Source organism: Olea europaea, unplaced genomic scaffold (assembly GCF_002742605.1).
Source record: "Olea europaea var. sylvestris unplaced genomic scaffold, O_europaea_v1 scaffold398, whole genome shotgun sequence".
NCBI lineage: Eukaryota > Viridiplantae > Streptophyta > Magnoliopsida > Lamiales > Oleaceae > Olea > Olea europaea.
The window spans coordinates 144518-170416 of NW_019259379.1; the positions used below are offsets into that span (position 1 = coordinate 144518).

Below are 25899 nucleotides of genomic sequence, written 5' to 3' on the forward strand. Positions count from 1 at the left end.
AACCGGGCCGAACTGGAAAATGGGGACCGGCCGGAAAACTGGTCCGGTTATGCTAGTAAAACTGTCAACTCAAAAATCGGCTTCCAAACAGCTAACCTGGCAGGTTAACTGAAAACTGGCGACCCGAAAGCGGTTTTGACAAGTTGAATGGTTAGATTCAAGTTACAAAAAAGAAAAAAATCTGGCCATTTTTCTATTTCTTTCTAGGTCTAGAAGTGATTCTAGCCTTTTTATCTTACATTCGACGAGGTGGAAAGAAGACTGTTGATTCTTTATTTTCCATCTTCCTTTTAGGTTTTTGCTTTCTATTTTTTAAATCTTTGATCTTCCGATTTCGTGAAGTTTCTCCTCCATCTTCTGCGTTCATCTTCCAGTAAAATGGCGGACGGTTTCCACAAGAAAATAGATGACCTCAGGCTCTAGTGCTCCACTTTTGTTTGTGGGTCCCATCACTTTTTAGTTTTTAGTTAAATATTAGTTTCCTTTTGCGATGTTGTAAATTATTGTTAAATATTTTTTATTTAACTAACGAGAATAAATTAGAAATAAAATAGTATGATTAAATTGGTATCATTGACTAATTATGTTTGGATTTTTTATGGATATTTTTGAATATTTTTGCCAACCGATTCAACCCCGGTTCGACCTCGGTTCAACCCTTTGACTCTTAATTCTTTACCTTTTATGGGTCGATGCTCGGTTCGATTTTCAAAACATTGTTATTTATAGCTTCTATTCTCCTAGGGTCGTTCATAGACTTAACCTTTTCAGCCTGTGATGAAGTACATGGAATCTACACTTTTGACTGAAGAAATGTTGGAATTATATTTTGGAGAAGTTTACTCAAAACAATAATTGCATTATCCAACATGGCTATTAACTAGGAGAAGAGCAGTTGCAGATATCATTACGCATCCTTTGCTCAGTGACAGATTAAAGTATCTATTGCATAGTTTCGTGAGACATTAGCGATAACTGATGATAGATAGTATTATCAGAGATGATCTCATGTTCATAGTGGATAGGATAGCAATTGTTCATTGTTAATGTGGCGTTGTCACGTCAACAAGTCAAACATTCTTTCTTTTGACTGCTGACGTGGCAACATCACATTAGCATGTGAGCATTATAATCGTGATCCACCATGAATAGGAGATCATTTCTAATATTATTATACCAGAGATCATTTCTAATAGTTTCGTGAGGCATTAGCAATAACTGATGATGGATAGTATTATTAGAGATGATCTCATGTTCATAGTGGATCCGATAGTAATTGCTCACTGTTAATGTGGCGTTGTCACGTCAACAAGTCAAACCTTCTTTCTTTTGACCGTTGACATGGCAATATCAAATTAGCATGTGAGCATTATAACTCTGATCCACCATGAATAGGAGATCATTTCTAATATTATTATACCAGAGAAATGAAGTATAGTCATCGTTTTTGCCTGCAACATGAATGATGTTTAGTGTTGTATAATTTATAAGAAATATAAACGGAATCGCATGTTTGCTGATATACAGGATAGTGAAAATGAACATCCCTATACCGGTTAATAGCCAGTAAGTAGGTGCCAAAAAGGTAAAATCGAAGAATTCTATTAAACAGAAAAGTAGGGGCAACGGTATGTGTGTGCCTATATGATGCCAAAAAACTTTTTGTATTAACAAAAAAGAATTGAAAATTTTTATGTACCCTCTGCAGGGTTTATCACCGTGCGATGTTGATAGTACACTCTGGTGGGAAGCGTTTTGCATCCCAGCAGTAATTGTAGATCATATAATTTTTCTGCACCTATTTCAGTCTTTCTTGGCCTGTGGTATCCAATTCTTCATTTAGCCATTCAGGGTTGGATGTTGGAGGTGGAGAGTTGGAACTGCAAGACGACGACCATGACGACCAAATACAGGAATTTGCATTGAAATTCCTGTAGGAGGCAGTAATGGAGCCTAACTCTAGTCTGTTTTCACAAGCCCGCCTCTAGTTCCGCAGTCGTCCGCGTTCCACAGGCTAGAATATATCCTCATTGCTTGCCTATTCGGGTATGGAACTCCAATGGACTCAGAGTTCTCGAATTCTCTGATGGGAGTGCCATCCACTGAAAATCTGAAATTGAGGAAACATTCAGTAAGTGAAAATTATGATAAAACTTGCTCTGGCTAACTGGCTTGATTCAGATTTCAGGATACTGGATATTGCACTCACATGATCCTTTCTGGGTTCCAGGTTATGGAATACGTGTGAAAATCTGCAGTTGGGTCGAACCAAAGTTAGAACTGCTGCTCTCTGTTGCCTTTTCCTTGGCTGAAGACGTTAGTGTGAAGAATATACGGGTCACGACTTAGATTCCCTAAGAACTCGAAGTCTATCTCATCATGTGTCGATCCTTGCGAAGATAACTGCACTAAGTACAGCTCAAAATTTCACCACAAATGACCAGAGCCCAGAAATGCGGGCAGAGGAAGTGAAAAACTTATAGTAGGCGGTGACAGTGCCGGTTGAATTTCCAGGTTCAAGTTTAAGCTGCATATCGATTTTTCCGAACAGAAATTCATTCTTGAACTGGAATCCAGAGTCAGAAGCCTTGTCCAGTGAGAGCGTGAGAAGATCACCATTACCAAGTATTTTAGCCCGACCATCTCCCCATGTTATGTCGAAATCTTGTAGAAGTTACCTGCAGAGACATCGTTAATTACTAGAATAGATATCATAAGTGCCAATAAGGAAGAATAAGAAGCCATTGCTGTTTTAATGGTTTTTATATGGATTTATGGTGGGGGAAATGGAAGAGGAAGGTGCAGCATATTAACTGGCTTATATTACTCGGGTCTGAACACTTCTACAAGAAGTCAGCATCAATACAACGTTAAATGCTAGGTTGCTGTTACCTCTTATTTGTATGTATTGTAAAGCCAGTTAAAATTCATTTTTCTTTAATTGGAGTTTTTAATGAGTTGTTGAACTAAATGCGGATGACGGGTAGATGAAAATTAATAGAAGTTGTAGGTATTAAAAATCTAGTTACTTAATTTTTTATATTAGATCTGACGATGATTTAATGGAGCCCAGAGGAAGAATTCGTGTAATGATCGAACAAGGTTTAGCCCCCCATTTGGTACTTTGAGGGGCGAAAGAAGATTAGCTTGTCTCAGACACAGAATTTTGGATTAATTCCTTGTTTGAACCCCATTTTTACCAAGAAAATGCATTTTTGAATACTGTAATGATGTGAAATGTGTGATTAAAAAATTAAAAAAAAATTTATATTTGCGTGTAATATTATTTTGTTGAATAATGTGTGGTTAAAATAATATCAAAATACTATATAAGAATGTATTTTTCCCCCCAAAAAATGGGGCTCAAACAAGGGCTAAATCCATTTGCTCTATCAAAGCCATAGTGAAGTGATAAATACACTTATCTAGGCCATTAGATTAGAGTATTTGTTAGTAATTTGAAAGAGTTATAACCTAATTTTGTGTTAATTATGTTTGCTAGATTGAAATCAATGCAAATTTATGAATTTGGAAGAAAAGAACGAAAAATGTGCGAAAACGAAGGAATTCTAAAGTTTGGGGATTAAAATGTAAACATCAAATAGTTGATTCAGACCACAAAATGATGATTGAAGATCATATGACATCAATTGAATGCAATTGGAGATCAAAGGAATGAAATAGAGTTGAAACATTTTCACAAATCAATTTTCAGTCGAAGAAGTTATGCTCTGGAATTTTAGCCTTAATTTGAAACATATTTTTCGGATAGCAAACGTTTGAATTAGAAAATTTGTTTCGAAAAAATTCTAGCCTTCTGAGCAAGTTTTCCAATGCACTTTGAATGACCTCAGTCCGATATAAGGAGAGAAAGTTATGACAAAAATATTGAAAGTTGTTCGGCTACTGAAACTTAGTCAAGGCGCGCGCCCTCACCTGCAGGAGAGGTTCGCGCCCTCACCTGCAGGAGAGGTTCACGCCCCCAACCAAAAGGAGGCGATTGAGGCACTACAAAGCTCCCAAGCACGAGCCCTAGATTACACTAAGCACGCATCTTAATGTTAAACGCGAAAAATATTTAGATTTCCTTATTTTATTTTGATAAGGAATCTCCTTGGTATCATATAAATAGGAGAACACGCTCATATCATTAAAAACCTCCCTTAAACCTAAAAATTCATAGATTCAATATATTTTGGCGGCGAAGAACGAGACTGCATCATCACATCAAGGGAATTGTGCAAGATTCTTGAAGATTATCAATCCAAAATTAAGATTTCATTCAAAAAAGTGAATTTCTCTACTTTCTTCCATATTTCTTCGATACGGGGGATGTCTTTTCATTATTTCTTGTATAATTTAATAATTAGGATGGTTGGTAAGTTCTTAATTGTGTTAGATGAATGATGAATCATATTGTTTGTATATTATTAATTTAGTATTTAATTATTTTTCTTGATTGGTTTTGCATTTCTATTGAACTCTTTGATTGTTTGATCACCAATTAGATAATAAGTTGCTTGTTGCAGTGTAGGAATTCTCACAATCAGTCTGGAACGTGGTAAAATCAACACATGGATAATAGGTATTAGAAATAATGTCTATGGTATGTATAATCATGTGTGATAAATCCTGTGAATCAATATATATTTTCATATAAATTCGGACTAGGAATATGATCAGATCGTGTTAAACATAGGTTTAATATATCTTAAAAAAGAATATTGAATAGAAGTGGATTATCGATTGTCTTGAATGTATGAATTTACTAAATTTTGAATTTAGAGTTGAATTAAATGACAATAAGGGAATCCACGATTTCAATATAAACATTCACATATTAAATAAATATTTTATTTGTTTTGTTAGTTTAGGACTAGTCTAGAGAACATATAAATCACACCTCTCTTGATATCACCACACTTCGAATTTAATAACAGCTATTGAACTACAAATTAGACATCATTTCTCATGGGAGCGATACTCTTAACTCACAAATCTTATTATTTGTACAACGATCTCGTACGCTTGCAGGTTTTCTATGAACATGAAGGTTCTTTGAAACTCATTTTTAACCACATTTTTCCAATAAAGTAATTTTGTTCGAAGACCCGTAATTTTTTCGTACTTTTACAATACATTAAAAAAAAAAAAAAGAAATTTTGCAAAATCTACTCTAAAAAATCTTCATGCAATTATTCTCTTCTCTATATAGGATCACAATAAGCAAGTTTTCGAAATTTTTGAAACACAATAATGAACCATTTTATTAGAATAATGACTAGATTGTTAAATTATTTAACATATTCAAATGTTCAAAGTATTTAAACTATGAAATTATTAGTTTATTTTATAAAACCTTATTTAATGTCCAATTTTACTTTTCGTCTAAATCTAGCATTTACATGTCCTATACGTTTCTTGGTTTCGTGCAACCTTAATAAGTGAAAATTAGTTCGTTTTGTCGAAAAACATGTTCGAAAAAAAAAAATGAAGAAAAAGAAGAAGTAACTTATAAGTAGCACAATCAAACAAATTCCGTGTCCACTACTTTCAAAACAAATTCTCTCTATAAGTCATTCTATTTTTAGTAAGTAGGTGCAAAAAATTTTGGTTAGCTCCGTGAATAAATGTGTGACAACCCAAGACGCATGGATAACCATGGAGCTAGCGCCAAAATGAATGGCTGTAGTCGGTTTATCCAACAGAGAGAAAAGAGCAGACCAACACAATTAGCATCCTCAAAGGTTTAAGGTATGAAAAATATAGTAATTAAAAAACAATGCTGCACATTTTCATCTTCTAAGAAACTCCAACCAGTCTCGATCCAAGTCATATATCCCTTATTTGGCTTTCATAATCTTTTCTGCCATCTTTGTTTTCAAGGTTTTCCTCTTAATTCTAGATTAATCTTTTCCTCTTCATGTCTATATATGCGTATATATACGTATTTGTGCGTGCACGCACCGTATATTTTCTTATAAGTAGGATTTTTTTGCACGTTGCAGGTCGACATTATTATTTCTCAAACCATATCTGCGGCTCGCCGTAATGTAGAAATTGCTACTAGGTATTTTCTATGCTATTATGGTTGTTCAATTCTTTTTATCATGTGCATATTGGTCATATCAGAGATTCTTAACTTCATTTTTATGGTAGTTCTCCAACTGTTGTCATTGGAAATGGTACATTTCACCGTCATTTTATTGTCTCCTGGGGCGAGAGTTGGGCTCGGATACTCGAGGATGGTGAGTTACTTGAGCTCTCACTCGAAAAATTCTAAGGATCAGGCTTTGAGTCAAAGAAAGAATTCTTATTTGGAAAGATTGACGTGCAAATAAAGCTTGTTCCTGGCGACTCGGCCGGAACTGTCACAACTTACTACGTAAGAAACACTAACTTTAATGTCTTGAAACGCACTTGTCTAATCCTAAAATTTGGAGATCTAAGGATGAATCCTTTAGACGTGTATCTAATGTTTGAGTTTTGTCAGTTGTCATCCGAAGGTGATCATCATGATGAGATAGATTTCGAGTATCTCGGCAATTCAAGTGGGAACCCGTACACTCTTCACACCAATGTGTTTAGCCAACGAAAGGGTGAAAGAGAACAACAATTCTTTCTATGGTTTGATCCAACTGAAGATTTCCACACATATACCATTCTTCGGAACCCTAGATGCATCATGTAAGTACTACTTTTTTGTCCATCAAATTCACTAACAAGAAAATGTGACATGGCTAATCGAAAAACTATCTATGTTGATTATTAGTTTAAAGTGTACTGGAATATATCACAAACTAAAATAGACGGCTAGAGGGAAACATTTATTTGCATAATTCGATGACATATTGGTGACAAATAACAACAAAAGAGTTGACATCTCTTCCCAATTGGATACTAGTGGTTGTCTGGTACGATGCAATTTTTCCTCCACACTGCTCCACCAAGCTCGTGCAGACCCCTTAAGTTTCATTCGTACGTACATAACCTTTTGATCATCTGAGACATTGAACCAATCAAAATAATCTTCAATAGCAGTAAGCCAATCTTCAAAGGCGCTGGGATCTATTTTCCCATTAAAGTCTGGAACTTCCACCTTCATCCTCTTGGTCAACTCATCAAGGGGTTGTTGGTGATAGCCTACAACAGGTTCGTTATGGCCGCGATGAAAACCTTCTCTGCCACGTTCATGCAGAACTCTATGATATCCAACCCTTCTATGCTCTGTGTTTCTCACCTCATCTTCGCCTTCACTTCCTCCTGGCACTTCTTCATAGAGTGGGACACGCCTCCCCCTATCATGAGCTCTTGACTCTTCACGAGCCCACCGTTCATCCTTCACGTCTAATCGGCGTGCAAGCTGCTCCAAGGTTACCGCAATCTGTGTTAATTGCTGCTGGAAATTTGTTGGATGAAAGATGGGTTTACTAACTTGGATTGACTAAGATTTTTAACAGGACAACACTAATAGGGAGAAGGAAGTGAAAAAAGGAAACTTGTATTTCTCAAATTCAAGACTTTACACACTTTTTTTTGGTTTGTTACAAAATGGAGGGCACTACCCCTTTATATAGTGTTTACAAGAAAATTCTAGTCCACACATCAAGATATTTTCCTAGAATTCTCTAGATATTCTTTATAAAACCACATATCTTACTTAAATATTTATATAGATTTTTCTAGATAATGCTTCTAGAAATGCTATGCATGTTGGGCCTTTTAATTGATTTGGATCTATAAGCAAAATCCTTAAACCCATATTATTTAGTCCAAAAATCAAGTTTACTACTCAACATTCCCCCTTAAACTTGATTTTTTTGCTACTCCAAGAGTTCTTAACTTGCAGAACACATCATGCTTGAGTGACTTAGTGAGAATGTCGGCGATCTGCTCCTGGGAGGTTACATATTTCAGCTGCACTTCTTTATTTGCAATGCTTTCTCTTATGAAGTGATATTTTGTATCAATGTGCTTGCTTCTATCATGGAATATTGGGTTCTTTGCCAATGCCAATTTGTTATCAACATGGATTTCGATTGGCTCTTCCTGTGATACTCCAAGCGTCTTCAACAAGTTTCTAAGCCAAATCGCATGGCAGACACTTGATGTAGCTGCAACATATTCAGCTTCACATGTAGATAGTGCTACGATCGATTGCTTCTTTGAGCTCCAAGTGAAAGCTGTGTCGCCCAAGTAAAACACATACCCAGTTGTACTCTTTCTATCATCACTATCTCCGCCCCAATCGCTATCACTATATTCAACAAGTTTGAACTCATTAGATGATGAATAGACTAAGCCATAATTAAGCGTACCTTTGATGTAGCGAAGAATTCTCTTTACAGTTTTCATATGGGTCATGGTAGGTGTCTCCATATAGCGACTAATGAGCCTAACTCCAAAAAGGATATCTGGTCTTGTGCACGTCAAATATCTTAGACTTCCAACAAGACTCTTAAAAAGTGTTGGATTTACTTTTTCACCTTCATCATTCTTCGACAACTTGATTCCGCATTCGACGGGGGTGCATACGGGCTTACAGTCCTCCATATTGAATTTCTTTTGCATATCCTTCTTGTGAGATGAAAATGCAATCCTCCATTTGCTTTACCTCTATCCCAAGATAGTAGGCCATGAGGCCAATATCCGTCATCTCAAATTCTTGAGCCATGACCTTCTTAAACTCAGTGATCATACTTTGATTATTTCCTGTGAATATAAGATCATCTACATACAAACAAACAAGTAAAATATCTCCTTTCTCATTTACCTTTGTATAAAGGGCATACTCATGAGGGCATTTTGTAAAGTCATTTTCTAGAAAAAACTTTTCAATTCTATTATTTCATGCCCTTGGAGCCTGTTTCAACCCATATAAAGCCTTTTTTAGTTTCAGGACTTTACCTTCATGTCCTTTTATTTTATAGCTCATTGGTTGCTCCACATAAATTTCTTCTTCGAGATAGCCATTTAGGAATGCCGATTTCACGTCCATTTGGAATATCTTCCACTTATTTTGCGTTGCAAAAGAGATAATTAATCTTATGGTTTCTAAACGAGCAACAGGAGCAAATACCTCTTCATAATTGATTCCCGACCGTTGGTTGTAGCATTTGGCAACCAATCTTGCTTTGTATCTTTTTACGTCTCCTTTAGCGTTCTTCTTTGCCTTGTACATCCACTTAACTCCGATTGCTCTCTTTTCTTTGGGAAGAGTTGTCATGTGTCATTTTTCTCAATAGCCTTAATCTCTTCATCCATGACATCTTTCCATCTTTTATTTTGCACCGCTTCTTCATACCCTATTGGTTCACAATCGACAAAAAGACAAAAAAGTGTGAGATCATTTTGATTTTCAGTTACCTCATATAGCTCTTGTAGGCTCCTCATCCGTGGTGTCCTTTCACTTGAACTTTCTCCTTATGAAGATGATGGAAAAGCATCTCCATGAGTAGGTGATAGAGGTGGACTGATAATCTCTTGCTGCTCTCCATTCTCTTGTTCTTCTTCATCAAAGAATGGTAAGAAGTCATAGTCTTCTTCTTGGACACCCCAATCCCAAGCTCCTTCTTCATCAAACTCGACATCTCTACTTATGGTGATCTTCTCATTGTTTGGATTATACAACTTGTAGCCTTTAGAGCGAGAGTCATAGCCGATGAAGACATACCTTTCACTTTTGTCATCTAACTTGGACCGTTTTTGATCTGGTACATGAGCATATGCAATGCTCCCAAATACTCGTAAGTGAGAGATGCTGGGCTTTCTTTCACTGCATACTTCTTGTGGTGTCTTATTCCACACACTTCTAGAAGGCGAATTAACAGCTTCAGCCCAAAGTTCTTTGGGCAATTTCTTACTTTTGAGCATGCAGCGGGCCATGTTAAGAATGGATTTGTTCTTTCTTTCGGTTACTCCATTTTGTTGTGAAGAGTATGGAACTGTCAATGGACGACGAATTCCATTCTCCTCACAATATTTCTCGAACTTTTTGGAGGTGAACTCTCCTCCTCTATCCGATCTCAAGGCTTTTATACTATATCCGCTTTCTTTTTCAACAAGAGCTTTAAACTTCTTAAAAATTTCAAAAACTTCCAATTTTTGTTTGAGAAAATAGACCCAAGTCTTTCTACTAAAATCATCAATAAAAAGAACAAAGTAATTGCTCTTACCAAGAGAGCTTGGATTGATTGGCCCACAAATATCGGAGTGTACAAGTTCTAATGGCTTCTTAGCTCTTATAAAAATTTCTTTTGGAAAACTTTTCCTCGAATGCTTTCCAAGTAAGTATCCTTCACATAATTGATCCGCATGATTTATTGGAGGCAAACCTTTCACCAGTTTCTTCTTACTCAACAACTTTAAACCTCTAAAATTAAGATACCCAAATCTCAAGTACCAAAGCCAAGATGAATCTTTAAAACAAGCTTTTAAGCATTTAGCGACATCATTTTGAATGCTTAGTGCAAACATTCTATTTCTTGTCATAGGGACTTTTGCAATCAAATTTTCTCTTTGATCTCTTATTGAAAGACTATGATCTTTCAAATGAATATCATAGCCCTTCTCTAAGAGTTGTCCCAAACTTAAAATGTTATTCTTCATATTGGACACATAATAGACATTTGAGATAAATTGATGCGTACCATTTTTCAAAAGGAATAATATTTTACCTTTTCCTTTCACTGGGATCTTAGATTTATCTCCAAAGGTAATGTTGCCGCTTACTGATTCATCAAACTCCACAAACATGTTTTTTCTTCCACACATATGATTGCTTGCTCCTGTATCCAAATACCAAGTATTCTTTTCTCTGCTCTCTTCACCTTTGTAAGCCAATAGTAGTGCGTGATCTACTTCACTTTCCCGACAAGCGTAGTTGGCTTTCTCCTCTACTTGGTTAGTAATATTTCTACATTCTGAAGCATAATGACCAAGTTTTTGACAATTGTAACATTTAATTTGAGATTTGTCATACCTTGGTCCCTCATTTTGCCTCGTACCTTTTCCTCTTCCACGATCTCTAGTAGAAAATGAACTTTGTCTTCTTTCCTCCTTGTAGAATGCAATTTTTCCTCGATCTTGGCCTCCTCCTCTTCCTCTTTGGCTTCTTCTACTATTGAACCTTCCTTCACCCTCGTTCAAAGTGAACTTTGTTTGAAGAGATTGCTCTAATGGCTCTTCTTTCACTTTCTTCCTTAGTCTTTCCTCATGGGCTTGTAAAGATCCCATGAGTTGATCGACATTCATACTATCTAGATCTTTAGATTCCTCAATGGCTACAACTATGTAGTCAAATTTAGAATCTAAAGACCTAAGTATCTTCTCAATTACTCTAGTGTCATTCAACTTTTCTCCATTCCTTTTTAATTGATTCACAATAGCTAATACTCTAGAGAAATAATCAGAAATTGATTCCGATTCTTTCATATGTAAAGCTTCAAACTCACCTCGAAGTGTTTGAAGTCGAACCTTTTTCACCTTCTCAACTCCTTTGTGGGAGTTTTGCAAGATCTCCCATGCTTCCTTACTCGTAGTAGCACAATCTACTTTCTCGAACATGCCTTCATCTAATGCTTGATAGATGAGGGTGAGCGCCTTCTTGTCCTTCTTCCTTGCATCTTTCAAACTATCCCTTTGTGCTTGGGATAAAACAACCTCGTCTTGTGGCTCCGTGTAGCCTTTCTCTACGATTTCCCATGCATCTTGCGACCCGAGCAATGCTTTCATCCTTATGCTCCAATTGTCGTAGTTATCCTTGTTGAGTTGGGGGACTTGAAAAGGAATCATCCCACTTGCCATTTTTCACAACAACCTTAGGGCTCTGATACCATTTTGTTGGATGAAAGATGGGTTTACTAACTTGGATTAGCTAAGGCTTTTAAGAGGACAACACTAATAGGAAGAAGGAAGTGAAAAAAAGGAAACTTGTATTTCTCAAATTCAAGACTTTACACACTTTTTTTTGGTTTGTTACAAAATGGAGGATACTACCCCTTTATATAGTGTTTACAAGAAGATTATAGTCCACACATCAAGATATTTTCCTAAAATTCTCTAGATATTCTTTACAAAACCACATATCTTACTTAGATATTTATATAGACTTTTCTAGTGGATATTTATATAAATTTTTCTAGTTAATGCTTTTAGAAATGCTATGCATGTTGGGCCTTTTAATTGATTTGGGCCTATAAGCAAAATCTTTATGCCCATATTATTTAGTCCAAAAATCAAGTTTACTACTCAACAAAATTGACTGCTTCTTCACTCGGGTTAGATGCATTTAGGTTTGGGTTTCTAGTCATGGTGTAGGAATGGCCACTTCTAGTCACTGTCATGAAGTGATGAAGAATACTTCGCAAAAAAAAAATAATAATAATAAAATAAAATAAAATCCTTGGGACCTTTAGGTTCTGATACCAAAAATTGGTGACAAATAACAACAAAAGAGTTGACAGAAAAGAACAGTCTCTTGGACCAGCTTTACGTTGGCAATCTAGAGGGAAATGTTTTTACAGAATCTCTCTGTTAAATAGACTCTCTCCAGTTGATGAAAGTAATGTTTCGATAATGCAACTTGTCTTTTTATTCATCATAACTAGGCTATATATAGCCATACAAGTAGTCTGTTAAAATGAAAGCTAAAGATCAGGAAATAAATCTGGAATACAACCAACAACTAAAGACTATGAAACAGAAAACTAAAAGCTAAAGACTAAGCAAACAGCTGAAATTATTCTCCACGTTCTTGAAGACTAAGTCACCAAATCATAGCATTTTATTATGGAAGATCAGGTCATAGCATTTTATTAGGGAACGGCTACAGGTGGATTCGCATCACTTATACTACGAAAGAACTTATTTTTTTAATTAAATTCTAACTTCCTTTTTTTTTGGGGTTAATCATAAGCTTCTACGTGAACGGCATTCCAATTAGAGAATTAAAAAACTTGGAAAGACGACGAGTTCCATTCCCAAAAGATCAACCTATGAGAATCTACTCAAGTCTATGGGATGCAGAAGAATGGGCTACGCAGCGTCTGGTTAAAACGAACTGGACTTTGGCCCCCTTTACTGCTGGACACCGAAATTTTTCAGCAGAAGCTTGCGTTTGGTCATGCAGAACTAAATCTTCTGCTTGTAATTCTAATGACTTTAAGTAAAAAAGATGGCTAAAAAGGGGGTTGGATTCAAAAGCATATGGTATATGATTATTGTAAGGATAAATGGAGATTTCCTAAGGGTCCTGGAAGAGAATGCAAATTTCAGTAGACATGGATTTGATATAAATTCATTTATCCTAACAATCACTACAACATTTTGTTGTGCTTTTTATTTCATACATTGTATGTATGCCGTAAATAATACTTTACGGCGTACAGCAATATGTCGTATAAAGCAATGCCGTAAAAAGTGAGTCATTTTTTACGGCGTGCATAGTACGCCATACAAGGAACTCCGTTAATCATTTTACGGCATGCAAATTTATATGTCGTTTATATTCCTTTTACGGAGTTCATAAACGCGAGATATTTTTACAGCGTGCAAATATGTCATAAAAATTAAGTTCATTTTCACGGCGTGCCTGAACACGCCGTAAATGAGCATTCAATTTTTTAAAAATTATTTATTTATTTCATTACCAATAAACCTGTAATAATTACAAAACAAAATTAATCCATATATAATCATGTTTTCCATTGTTTCGATAAATAGAAATATTGAGTACGATTCAATACAATATGTCAATGTAAAATTCATCTCAACAATTCTACAAAATCTTAGACTACTATTGTATGTGCCAATTGCAAACAAAAAAGATTAAAACATATCAAAGTTCACTTCTCTGACCAACAATTTAGCTATCCCACAAAATATCAACTCTATGCACACCACAAAAATAATAAGGATATGATTAATAAACATGGAAATCAAAAGTATATCAAGAAATTTATTAACTCCTATCTAATCAACATAGTACGCATGACAAGTAATTACTCGAATATATTGTTAGTAAAACTATAAAGAAAATTTGATTAGCATATGATCTTTAACATAAATACATCTATAAGCACGATACCTTTCAAATAAATAAATAAATAAACAAATAAAAAATAATAATAAAAATAGATTAAGGGTAGGACTAGAATACTAACATATAGAGCCATAAAACATCAACACATAAAAACAACCCCTTGCAATTAACTGCCCATTAGTTACCATTAATTGGTAACAATTTCTTCAATTTTTGATTGCTAGCTAGCTAGACATTTGTTTTGTACATGTAACTCTTTCGAAATTAATTTCTTTTCAACGAAGTTCCTCTTATTGAAAGTTTGTATAGTCAATTAATTTTCGCTATATTATTCGAAATTTTACACATGAACGATTTTAATAAATAGATGATATAGTTCGACTTGAATTCAAATATTGAAATACGTGGAGACGAACATGGAAGTTACTAGATTGATGCGATTATAAGTCCTAGGTTATTCCAGGAGCCAATAAAATTTCCTAGAGTGTCCCATAGTGGTCACCAATATGTGCTAGTACTTTTCTTCATCATTAAAAAATTTTACCTGCAAAAACCGTGTGTCAGATTTCGCTCTGTTCCAAAGTAAAAAATATTAGTAGCAAATGAATTTCTTATCATCTTAAACATTTGGATATTCAATTTCACAGGCTTGATCTCTCGTTCATAGTCGGTAGGATAAACTTTGCTTACTGGTTGTCAAAATAGCGGATCAAGCTGCTTATTTTAAAAAAAAGAAAAGAAAAAGGAAGGTTTTAACCGTCGGCATGGTAATGCCACTTCAACAGGTGGACAACATACCTTCAGTCCACTATAAAGATGGGACCAATTCTATTCAATTTCAGTATCAAATTTTAGTTGAGTTCATTTATTGATTAAAAAGTGGATATTCAATTTCCACGCTGAAATCATGATTTTTTTTTATAGTGAAAAAACTTTATTTATATATTATGAAATTTCTCTTATTCTTCGAGAATTAAAACTTTATTTAAAAATTTAAATAGTGAAAGAGACTGAAAAGGCATCGACTAGTTAGTGGTAATAAAAGCACTCAAGATTTGGACACCAACGTTAACTAGCATAGGAGTGGAAATCGAACATTTCCAGGTGTACACAGCCTCACCAACTTCAAGCTTCTAAGAAGCTTCTATTTATCAAATTCTCCATTTATATATACCCTTCCTGTTGGAATCCTAGGAGTTCAATCAACCAAAACATCAATCAACAAACAAGATTCAAGGCAAAAACAAGAAAATATAAAACCGGAAGAATACAACCCCTTATATGGCCGAAATCTGTCCAGCTTCTTCTTCCTTTTTGCAGCAGCTTCTTCACCTCTTATGGCAGATTTTACAGGCTCAGGAACAGCCCCATGCTATGCAAATCGCCTTCCAAAGAAAGATAGAAAGAACCGGCAAAGAACCCCTTGAAAAACCACCAACCAAGAGACCACCTTAAGGAACCAACAAAATGGAGGAGAGTTTCTGTCGAGCCACACAAGAGAAAATGACCAGCCTGCCTCTTTTGAAATAACCCCCACCCAACCGAAGACACTGCCCTCTTACACAAAACGTGGGGTAAGTAATATGTTAGGTGAAAAATTGGTCAAAGCTTCTCCCACAAGATTAAATCTCAATCATTGATCTTCATCCAATGGTTCACAAAAAACTGAATAAAGTGGGTTAAGAGAATCATATTCTCACACTTCCAAACTAACGATGTTTTTCTTCAACCATAACAAAAAGGTTGTTCTTTTGTTCAATCTCACCAATCAAGAATTGACTAACCAATGGCTTCTTATAACTATTCTATTTCATCAAATGTTGTAGTTCTTCTGTTGTTGATGCTATGCACCTTTGGATCTTTTCTACTAGCTCTGTTGGTAACTTTTTTAAAGATTTTGATATAACATGGGGTGATGGACGTGCAAAAATACTCGATAATGGCAAAATTCTCACTTTCTCCCTCGACAAAGCTTCCGGGTTTGGCATACAATCCAAGAACGTGTATTTATTCGGAAAGATCGACATGCAACTCAAGCTTGTTCCAGGTAACTCTGCTGGCACTGTCACCACTTACTATGTAAGTCTCAAAAAGCCGCTATTTTGATTCTGAAATCATCTCGTTTAAAAGTTTACTTATTTTATTCTGCTCATTGTACTATGCATTATGCATCTGTCTTCTCAAGGTCCAAACCATGATGAGATAGACTTTGAATTCTTGGCGAATCTTATATTGCTCACACTAATGTGTATACACAAGGCAAAGGTGACAGGCAGCAACAGTTCTACCTTTGGTTTGATCCCACTGCTGATTTTCACACGTATTCCATTCTCTGGAATCCTCGAACAATCGTGAAAATATACTACAAGACATATCGTTATCGACACAACTAAACTGTTTAGTGTCATCGAGTCCACCACTAATTATTTTTTTTAAAAATTTTTAAACTCATTTTCGTATATCTTGGTTTCTTGTTTTCAGTTTCTATATTGATGGCACACCAATCAGAGTAATTAACAACCTAGAATCGCGTTGAATTTCGTTCCCGAAGAACCAACCAATGAGGGTTTATTCGAGTAATACAGATGATTGGGCAATAAGAGGTGGTCTTGTTGACCCTATAATATGTTGCTAACAGATGTCGGATCCATCCGCGCACACGTAAGCGAAATTCTAACACGCAAAGACACGTGAACGGTCTAAAACGGACATATCAAGGGCGTGGGAGTAGATCAACGGTGTGGGACGAGAACGTTCGAAATTCGACAAGATGTTTGTAGATCGATTGTACAATAATTACCAACCGATGTTTGTAAATGTGTATGTGAAAGTGTGTAAACTCATAGTGTATTGTAAGATAATAAGAGAGAGTTGAGTAAAGTGTTGTTCCTTGTATTGATTCTTGCATTAGCCTTTTTATAGGGGTACATGGGGGAGTATTTATAGTGTCACAAGTTAGATCGCGACCTTTGGTTCGGGTTACACGTGGCCTCATCCAATTAATTTACATGTCAAATTGTAGGCATCAGCCGCACCTAGCCTACTATACATTTAATGATTGACAGAGCCGCATCTACTAGTGATAAGACTTAATATTTACACTCATGACAAACGTCATATCAATCATTCCACTAAGATCTTTGCACAGAAGATCTCTTGGGAGAAGTGTCTACGGAAGATGTTGCTTTGTGATTCGGAGGCTGCTACCTCGGCTACATGGATTCGGCCTACAAGGGCTCGTCCGCCTTCAAGGGCCTCGGAATGGCTACATGGCTTCGACCAACATGGCCTCGTTCGCCTTCGAGGGCCTCGACATATGGGCTTCGGAGCTCTTAAAGAGGCAACGATATATGGGCCTCGGTTATGCAAATCAACTCGGCTTCGGTGCCATATGGTTCAGGATGAGTTGGCTATGGGCCCCGGTGGGTTGTCCAAGTGTGCAAACATGTAATAATAATCCCCCAAGTCCAAGTATAGTTATTTATGTCATGTGAGGACTTTGGTGAAGTAAAACCAGCCATTAAGTTGAAAGAAATTTTTGAAGTTTTTGTACCCCAAATAATAGTCCCCCCAATAAAAACATGTAGGGATAAACTTAGGACCAAAGTTATGAGATCGTTGCTTTCTCTTCCTAGGTTGGTGGGTCCTACGTTGTTTAGTAGGCTTATGTCTTTCAAATCCCTTATTCTTAGGTTGGGGGTTAAGAGCATGTTTAGGCTGGTCAGTAGCAGGGACAAACGTGGTCTTGGACATACTACCAATATTATGACATTTCTCCTATGTTCTAGACTTTCCTTATTATTAGTAGGCTTGCCCATTCCTTGGATGTTATCTAGCTTCATAGAACGACTAGAAAAGGCAAGAAGTTGAGCTTTGGAATACTATAGTTCGCTTAAAAGTTTTTTAACCTAGATTTCTAAGGTTTCTTTTTTAATGGTCGGCTCACTAGCTCTTCTAGAGGTCTTCTTAAGCTCATTTGTGAGATTCTTAACTGAATATCTAAGGATTCATTCATGGATTTCAACTCATTCAGGGTTGAGGTAGATTCTTGAAGGTAAGTTAACAATTTCTCTTTCTCCAACTCGAGTTTCTTGATCTTCTTACCTAAGGCTTTATTCGTAGTTAGAATCTTAATGCTCTCCTCATAGATTCTATCGTAAGCCTCATGAATATCTCCCTCACTATCTGAATCCCTCTGATTTCTTAGAACTATCCACGTCCTCAGCCTTGTCGCTCCTTTTGTCAAATTCACTCCTAATCCTAGCAGTGAAGGCAATATTTTTGACTTTCCTTACGAGTGGATTTTTCGCTCTGATTGTCCGAGCTAGACTCGTCATCAGTGAGAGTAGCATTCATAGCCTTATCGGGATTTCTCCTACTGCTAGGGCACTCGCTCTTAATATCGCCAAAATCTCAACAATTATAACATCTCACAGAATTATAACTCTTCTTAGACTCACTAGGGCCACTTCAATGCTTCTCTTGAGGTTTCTTTTTATTCTTAAATATTTTCCTGAATTTTTTTAGCAAAGTATGCTAACTCCTCTTCATTAGGAAAATCTGAATCTAAAGACTCTCCACGACTATTCCTCATAGTGTTCAAGGCCAAAGACTTATCATTTGAGGGTTTAGCTAATGTGATTTCATAAGTTTGGAGAGATCTAACTAGCTCTTCCACTTTAATTGAGTCTATATCCTTACTCTCCACAATAGCCATGATTTTAGGCCTAAATCGCTCAGTAATGATCTAAGGATTTTTTTGACTATCTTAGGCTCCATGATTCTCTCACCTAGGTTGAAACTGGAATTAACTATGTCATTTAGGCTCGTATAAAATTCATCAAAGGTCTCATCCTCTTTCATCTTAATCTCTTTAAACCTAGTGGTCAGCATCTACAATTTAGAGTCCTTAACAGCCTGAGTTCCCTCATGTGTCGTCTGTATTGTAAGCATTATACCCTAGGTCCAATCGATTTTGGACATAAACACTTTTAATATATAGTTGATGCGATTTATGGCAGATCTATTATTTAATTAATTAATATTCAATTAAATTAAATAATAGAGTTCGCAGATTCAAATCCTAATAATTTGTTAATCAAAATGAGTTGTGATTGTGAGATACAAATTACATATGGTTGAATTTTAAATCATCCGTGGTCGTAAGTAATGACGAGATACGGATATCATTATTATGAATAGACCATAGCATGTTTATATGTTTTGTAATAACATGCATCAGTAGAGACCATTGCATGTTTATATGTTTTAGGTTCGCTTGCATCTAGATATGTAAGAATTCTTCTTGAAATGATTTCTCTTTCCTAGTAGCATCTCTAACTTTAGTGATGGTATTATTTTTAATGTCCCTTACTTTGGAATTTATAATCAAGAACCTATTTGTGCTACTATTTTGAGCATATCCTATGAAAACAATATCCACAGTTTTTGGTCCCATTTTATTTCTTTTAGGATCAGGTATAATTACCTTTGCCAAACACTCCACACTTTTAGAATATCTAACCTTGGAAATCCCTTTTTTCATAGCTTGTATGGAGTTTTAATATTGTCCTTAACAGTTATTCGATTCAATATATAACAAGTTAGGACGGCTTCACCCCATAAGTTTTCAGATGCTCTGGAACTTATGATTATAGCATTCACTATATCCATTAAAGTTCTATTCTTCCTTTCTACAATACCATTGGATTGTGGTGAATAAGAATGTATTACATCGAGTATTATATACCATTATCATAGACTTCATCCTTCGATTTCAATAAATAAATATAGTAATACTTAGAATAGTCATCTATAAATGTTACAAAATATTTATTATCGACTCGTATTGGCAATCTATTAGAATCACAAACATCACTATGAATGAATTCTAAGAGGTTTGTATCCCTTCTAACAAAGTTTGGCTTGTACATGAACTTCACACTTATTATTACCAACTTGAAATTTTGGAATCAAGTTCAAATCCATAAGTTATTTAATCTTCATATTATTAACATGACCCAATCTTTCATGCCACAAATAATTAACTTTAGCATTAAGAACCATGGAAGAATCATGATAAGGATTTTCAATAATATTCAATTTAAACAATCTATCACTAATTTAACATTTCCCAACAAAAACATTGTTTTTTAGTATAACAACCTTATTTGACTCCATTACAAGTTTAAAACCTTGTTGAACTAAAAGTGATCCGCTAACTAAATTTCTTCTAACTTCCGGAACATAATGAACTTGATCTAAAATTAAACTTTTCCTAGAGGTCATATTAAGCTTGACACTTCCAATTCCCAATATAACGACTCCCAATACAACGACGATGGAGTCATTTCCTAAAGTTACAGTTCCTCCACTTGAAGTATGATAAGATTTAAACAAACTCTTATCAAAACAAACATGACCATTTGCTCTAAAATCTAACCATCATTCATTACTAGTATAAGTAAAATTGACTAAAGAGGTTGATGATTCACACCTAATGGAATGTCTACCATCCTTCAACATGCTTACTCGATCCTTTTGAAATTTGTCCTTAAACTTGTACTCCTCAGTCCTTTTGTAGTAGCAATCTCGAGCAAGATGTTTGGTTCTTCCACATACCTAACATGGCCCTTGTTCCTTCTTCTCTTTGCATTTGTTATTCTTAGGTTGAGAATTTTTTCATTAATAGTGAAAGTTTTTTTTAAACTTATTACCTCGAGACTTAAATTACTTTGAAGGGCTAGTAGGGATTTTTAATTTTCTACCAAGTTTGTCTTAGAATGTGATTCATCAACTTTGTTGAAACAATTTATGTGATGCTCTTCTATTCTTAAAGAATTGAATACTTGGCTCAATGTTAAAATCCTTTACTTATGTCCAAGACTTTTAGCAAAGCCCGACCAAGAGGCTGAAGTTTATCTATAAGGCATGAAACCTTATGGTCACTGGCAGATCCAACACCCGGCGAGCCCCCACGGCAGCGCGTGCTGAATCCGCCAGAAGCCATTTTTTTGGCTGAGAACAGACAAATATATAGTATATATTACTGGTAAGTTATTTTTCTTCCAAATGTTCCTTCGAGCCAAGTTGGTTGGTGCTTCCTTTTGCTTCTTTGATGTCCCGGGTTCGAATCTGTCCACCAATTTATTGTATAAATTTTTAGTTATACAATTTTGACCAAAAACCATTGAAATAAGGAAAGGGCCAATGGAGAATCGAACCTTTGAGCTATTCTAGGATATAGTGAAAGTTTGACCATTATGACACTTGATGAGTTGTGATACAAAGTTTATGAAAATAATATATGTAAGATTTTAGTGGTTTTTATGCAATTGTAAAAATTCAAACACCGTGCTCTTCCTTTGAATTATACAAAGCAATAATGTTATTTGGTGAGCACGATTTATTCTTATAACAAAATTATATATGTTCACCTTCAACAAATTAATTATTTTATTTAAATTTTAAGCCTTGTTTGATTCCCATTTAGTTCAGAATACATTTTTCTTTCCTTTATTTTCGATCAAATATTCTTTAATAAAATAATATTACGCATAAATTCAAAGTTTTTTATTATTTTTAACTACACATTTTTCATCAAATCACTATTTCAAAATACATTTTTTTGTAAAAAATGACATCAAACGAGCCCTTAAAATTTCATTACGACTGCCCGTGCCGGCTCAACATCCTGGATTCGCCCCTACTTATGGTCTTCACTAAAACTTGACCCCTTTGCTTCTACATGTCACAATAAATCTTGAAATTGATGGATTTGTTCGTTTATAGATTTTCTGTCAAACATAATATACTTGTTAAAGGTTGAAGCCTGCCATTCCTAACTAAGGAAGGAACGGAGTAAAGGTCGCACCTTTGAATGTATGATCACCCCTTAGTGAGTGAGCCATGGGTATGGCGCACGAATGATGGCGTTAAATCTATTGACTCCAGCATCGTCAATTCCATATTCTTCTTCTAAAGATTTCCAAAGCTCTTTAGTACTCTTGATATTTTGATAAATATCATAAAGTTCATCAAAAAGAACACTTAAATTCGATTATGACAATGGAATTCAATTTGTTTTGTGCTATACCATGAGGTATCTACCTTCATTATCTTCTTTTATATCAAAAATTAAACCTAGAACGGTCAATCAATATTCTGTTTGTTTTTTTCCATCAATGTTTATTGATTTAGTACTATTAGTATCTTTACGAGATGTCATTCTTACACTATAAATTACTAAGGCAAAGAGAAGTAACTATATATATATATAAATTTGTCAATTTATATTTTGCAATTAACAATATATATGAATAACACCAACAATAAAATTTTCAATTAAGTAAAATATTTAAAACGTAACAATTTTAATTCTCTAACAACAAATATTTCAAATAATAATATAAGAGATTAAATGAATATTGAAGTTTCAACTGCAAGAGTTACAATTAATTTTCTATTAACAATGCACAGAATGTTCAAGTCAAACAATCAAGTAAATACTAAGTTTCAAAACTTTCCACTAAGTTATCAAAAATGGAATACGTACTTACAACATTGAAACAATTTAGTAGAGTGCAATATTTAATCAATAATATTTCTATGAGCTCCCAAATGGAAAATTTATGCAGTAAGTTTCAAAATGAAAATTATAAAAAGGTTCTAAGATTTTAACAGAGTCAGATAAAATTGAAGCACCACACATGACTTTAGATTGTTTAAAATAACGTGATTTGTATAATAAATAGGGTTGGCAACGGTTCGATTATGGGTCGGTTCGACCAAAATCATAATCGCACTACCAATTTTTTGATCATACCATAACCGCATTATAACCACGTAAATCGATTCGGTTCAGTTAATAACCACAAAATAAATTATTTTTTATAGATTCATCCGTCAAATTGATATAAAACAATTTATGGAAAAAAGTCAATGAAAACAAAAACACAATATTACAAACGAAAATGCAAACATTATCAAACAATATTCCAAACGAAAATACAAATTTAACAAACAATATTATAAATATAACAATACTAAACTTTTCCTTCATTCTTGATTGTTGTGCATCGACGTTACTTGATTTATTCTTCCCCACAAGTCTTACTAGCATAGATTAGCACTCAAAGTTGATTCTTATATAGTAAATAAAAAATATAAGTAAAAAATACAACGATACTACCTGTTCTAAAATGGTCTTAACTAAGATTTAAATAAAAAAAAATGTACATCTTCGTCAGATTCCTTCTCGCTAAACGTTGTACAAACTTTAGAGTATCATGAAAGAGTAGAATTTTCTACACATAATAGAAAAAAATTAACAATAAAAGGAAGTGTATAAATAACAAATATAAAACAATAAATCCTACCATGAATATCAGTCCAAAGCCAATCTCAAGCACACATTAAAGCTTCTAAAGTCTTCGGGTGAAGCCTATTTCTATATGGAATCACAAATCTACCTCTTGTACTAAACACCGACTCAAATGCCACAGTTGATGCTGGAATGGCTAATAAATCTTTTGCAACCTTCTGTAAAGTTGGATATTTTATTGAATTTGCTTTCCACCATGTCAATAAATCAAAACCATCCATCCTTGGCAATACCGGCTCGTTTAGAAAAACATCGAACTCTGTTTTTATATGATCAACAATAATAGAATGACTAACAAATGTAACAAGTTTTCAGAAGCGACGACGACTTGGACCGTGGAGGCTGTGGAGCCGTACGTGAGTTTGTGGTTTGTGGAGAGTAGGGTTTCCATTTATATACCGTTATACTAATGTTAATATTATGGGCTAATGGTAAGTGGACTGGCCGGCTGAGTCAGATAGATGTAATGGGGGATTTTGTTTTGGGCTGGATAGAAAAGTAATGTAAAGCCCAATATTCAATTCAATTGTGTGTGTGTGTGTGTGTTTTTTTTTTTTTTGCTATTTTTTTTAGTGGGTAATCGGTTTGATTTCGGTCCGACGGCATAAATACCATACCAGCACCGCCACGAATCGATTCATTAAAATCAAATATCATATCTGTCCCATTGCACCATCGGTTCGATTTTTTTCGTCCCATTCGATTTAGTTAACCGCATTTTTCGATTTTTACGGTTCAAATTGTCATCCCTAATAATAAATTATCAATTATATGCATGAGTAAAATAAAATAAATATGAGAATAGAGTTAGAAAAGCTGACATAAGAAAATTACAATAAACGCTGTTCTAAAGTCGTGTGGCCTCTCCTTTGTGCGGGTACTTTCAACACTGCACTACTTCAAGATAAAACTCTTATAACTCACAATCGATTCTCCTTCTATAGGCACGATCACAGAGAGAGAATGAACAAGCCCTCATCAATTGTCAAAAATTATAGAAGGGGATAATATAAAATGACTAAAGAGTAGTATGAAAAGACTAAAGAGTATTTTTCAAGTGTTTGTTCTGTTGTGTGTAAAACAATGGAAAATCCACCCCTTTATATAGTAGAAAAATTCAACATTCTCAGAACGAAAGTTAATCAAATTAAATATAAGTAACAAAAATATAATAATGAGATTAAATTTTGTAATGAATCTGAAAGTTAAAATAAAAAAATTGAAAAATTTTAAAAAAATGAAAACTTAAAACTGAAATTTAAATGTTAATTTGAAAGTTTTAAAATTTATTCTCAATAGAGATTGATTTTGAGTTCTTGAAGAATTTAAGTGGCGAGCCTTACACTGTTCACACTAATGTATACACTCAAGGCAAGGGGGAGAGTAGTAATTTCACTTGTGGTTTGATCCTATTGCTGATTTTCATACATTCTCTGTTCTTCGAAATCCACAAACAATCGCATAAGTATCCTATATTCCAGCCTAATTAAGTTACTGTACATGACTGTGTTTACACCTTTGTTGACAGATTGATGGATGCTGAGGTATCATGCATATCAAACAATCTGTAAAAAAAAATGTACAAGTAGCATGATTTATTCTCGCTCTGTCTGGCTCTTAATAATTTTTTTGAAAGTTGAATAGAATGCTATATAAATTGAGAAGGGAGTCAAATATTCATGAACTTGGGTGTGATTACATGATTATTTGAATAAAATCGAACTCTTGATCAATCCAGTACTTGAAATAAGTACTTACTTCCTAATAGATTATTGAGCAATGTTACTCGATTTCAGTTTTTCTCTGGATGGAATACCCCTTAGAGAATTCAAGAATTTGGAGAAAATTGGTGTACCATTTCCCAAAACCCAAGCCATGAGACTATATTCCAGCATTTGGAATACAGATCAATGGGCCACAAGAGGTGGGCTAATCAAGACTAATTGGACTCAAGCCCCCTTTACTGCTTCATACAGAAATTTCAATGCATACGCTTGCATTAAATCTTCTTCTAGAGCTTCCTCTTGTACTTCTGCTGGAAAATCCACCACACTTCAAAAAATACTCAAATGGGTGTAAAACAATTACATGATATACAATTATTACACTAATACAAAGTGATTTTCATAAGATTTGCCTCCAGAATGCAATGCCAAAGTACACTAGATAAATTTTACTACCTTGTTTTTGCTATAGAAGTTTCTGCAAATATAGGTACAAAATCCTGATGTTATTTGATACATGGAAGATAATAGAATACACCTACTACATGCTGAGGGAAATCTCCGTGTAATATATTGTCACACATTATCTGTATTTTATTAATCGTTTCCTATATATCTGAACTTATATTTTTAAATAATTGTCATGTACTCAGCATTGATTAAAGATTTATTTATAAATCAATTACAGAAGAATGTGGGATACATGGCGTTTTTATAATTAAACATTCAATAACATAGATTTAGTCTTAGTA

At 34.7% G+C, this 25899-nt stretch overlaps 2 pseudogenes; both read left to right on the forward strand.

The window, feature by feature from the left end:
• The first annotated feature begins 19 nt into the window (after positions 1-19).
• On the forward strand, positions 20-13278 carry LOC111387302 (annotated as a pseudogene).
• Positions 13279-15824: 2546 nt separating this feature from the next.
• On the forward strand, positions 15825-25544 carry LOC111387279 (annotated as a pseudogene).
• Positions 25545-25899: the final 355 nt, after the last annotated feature.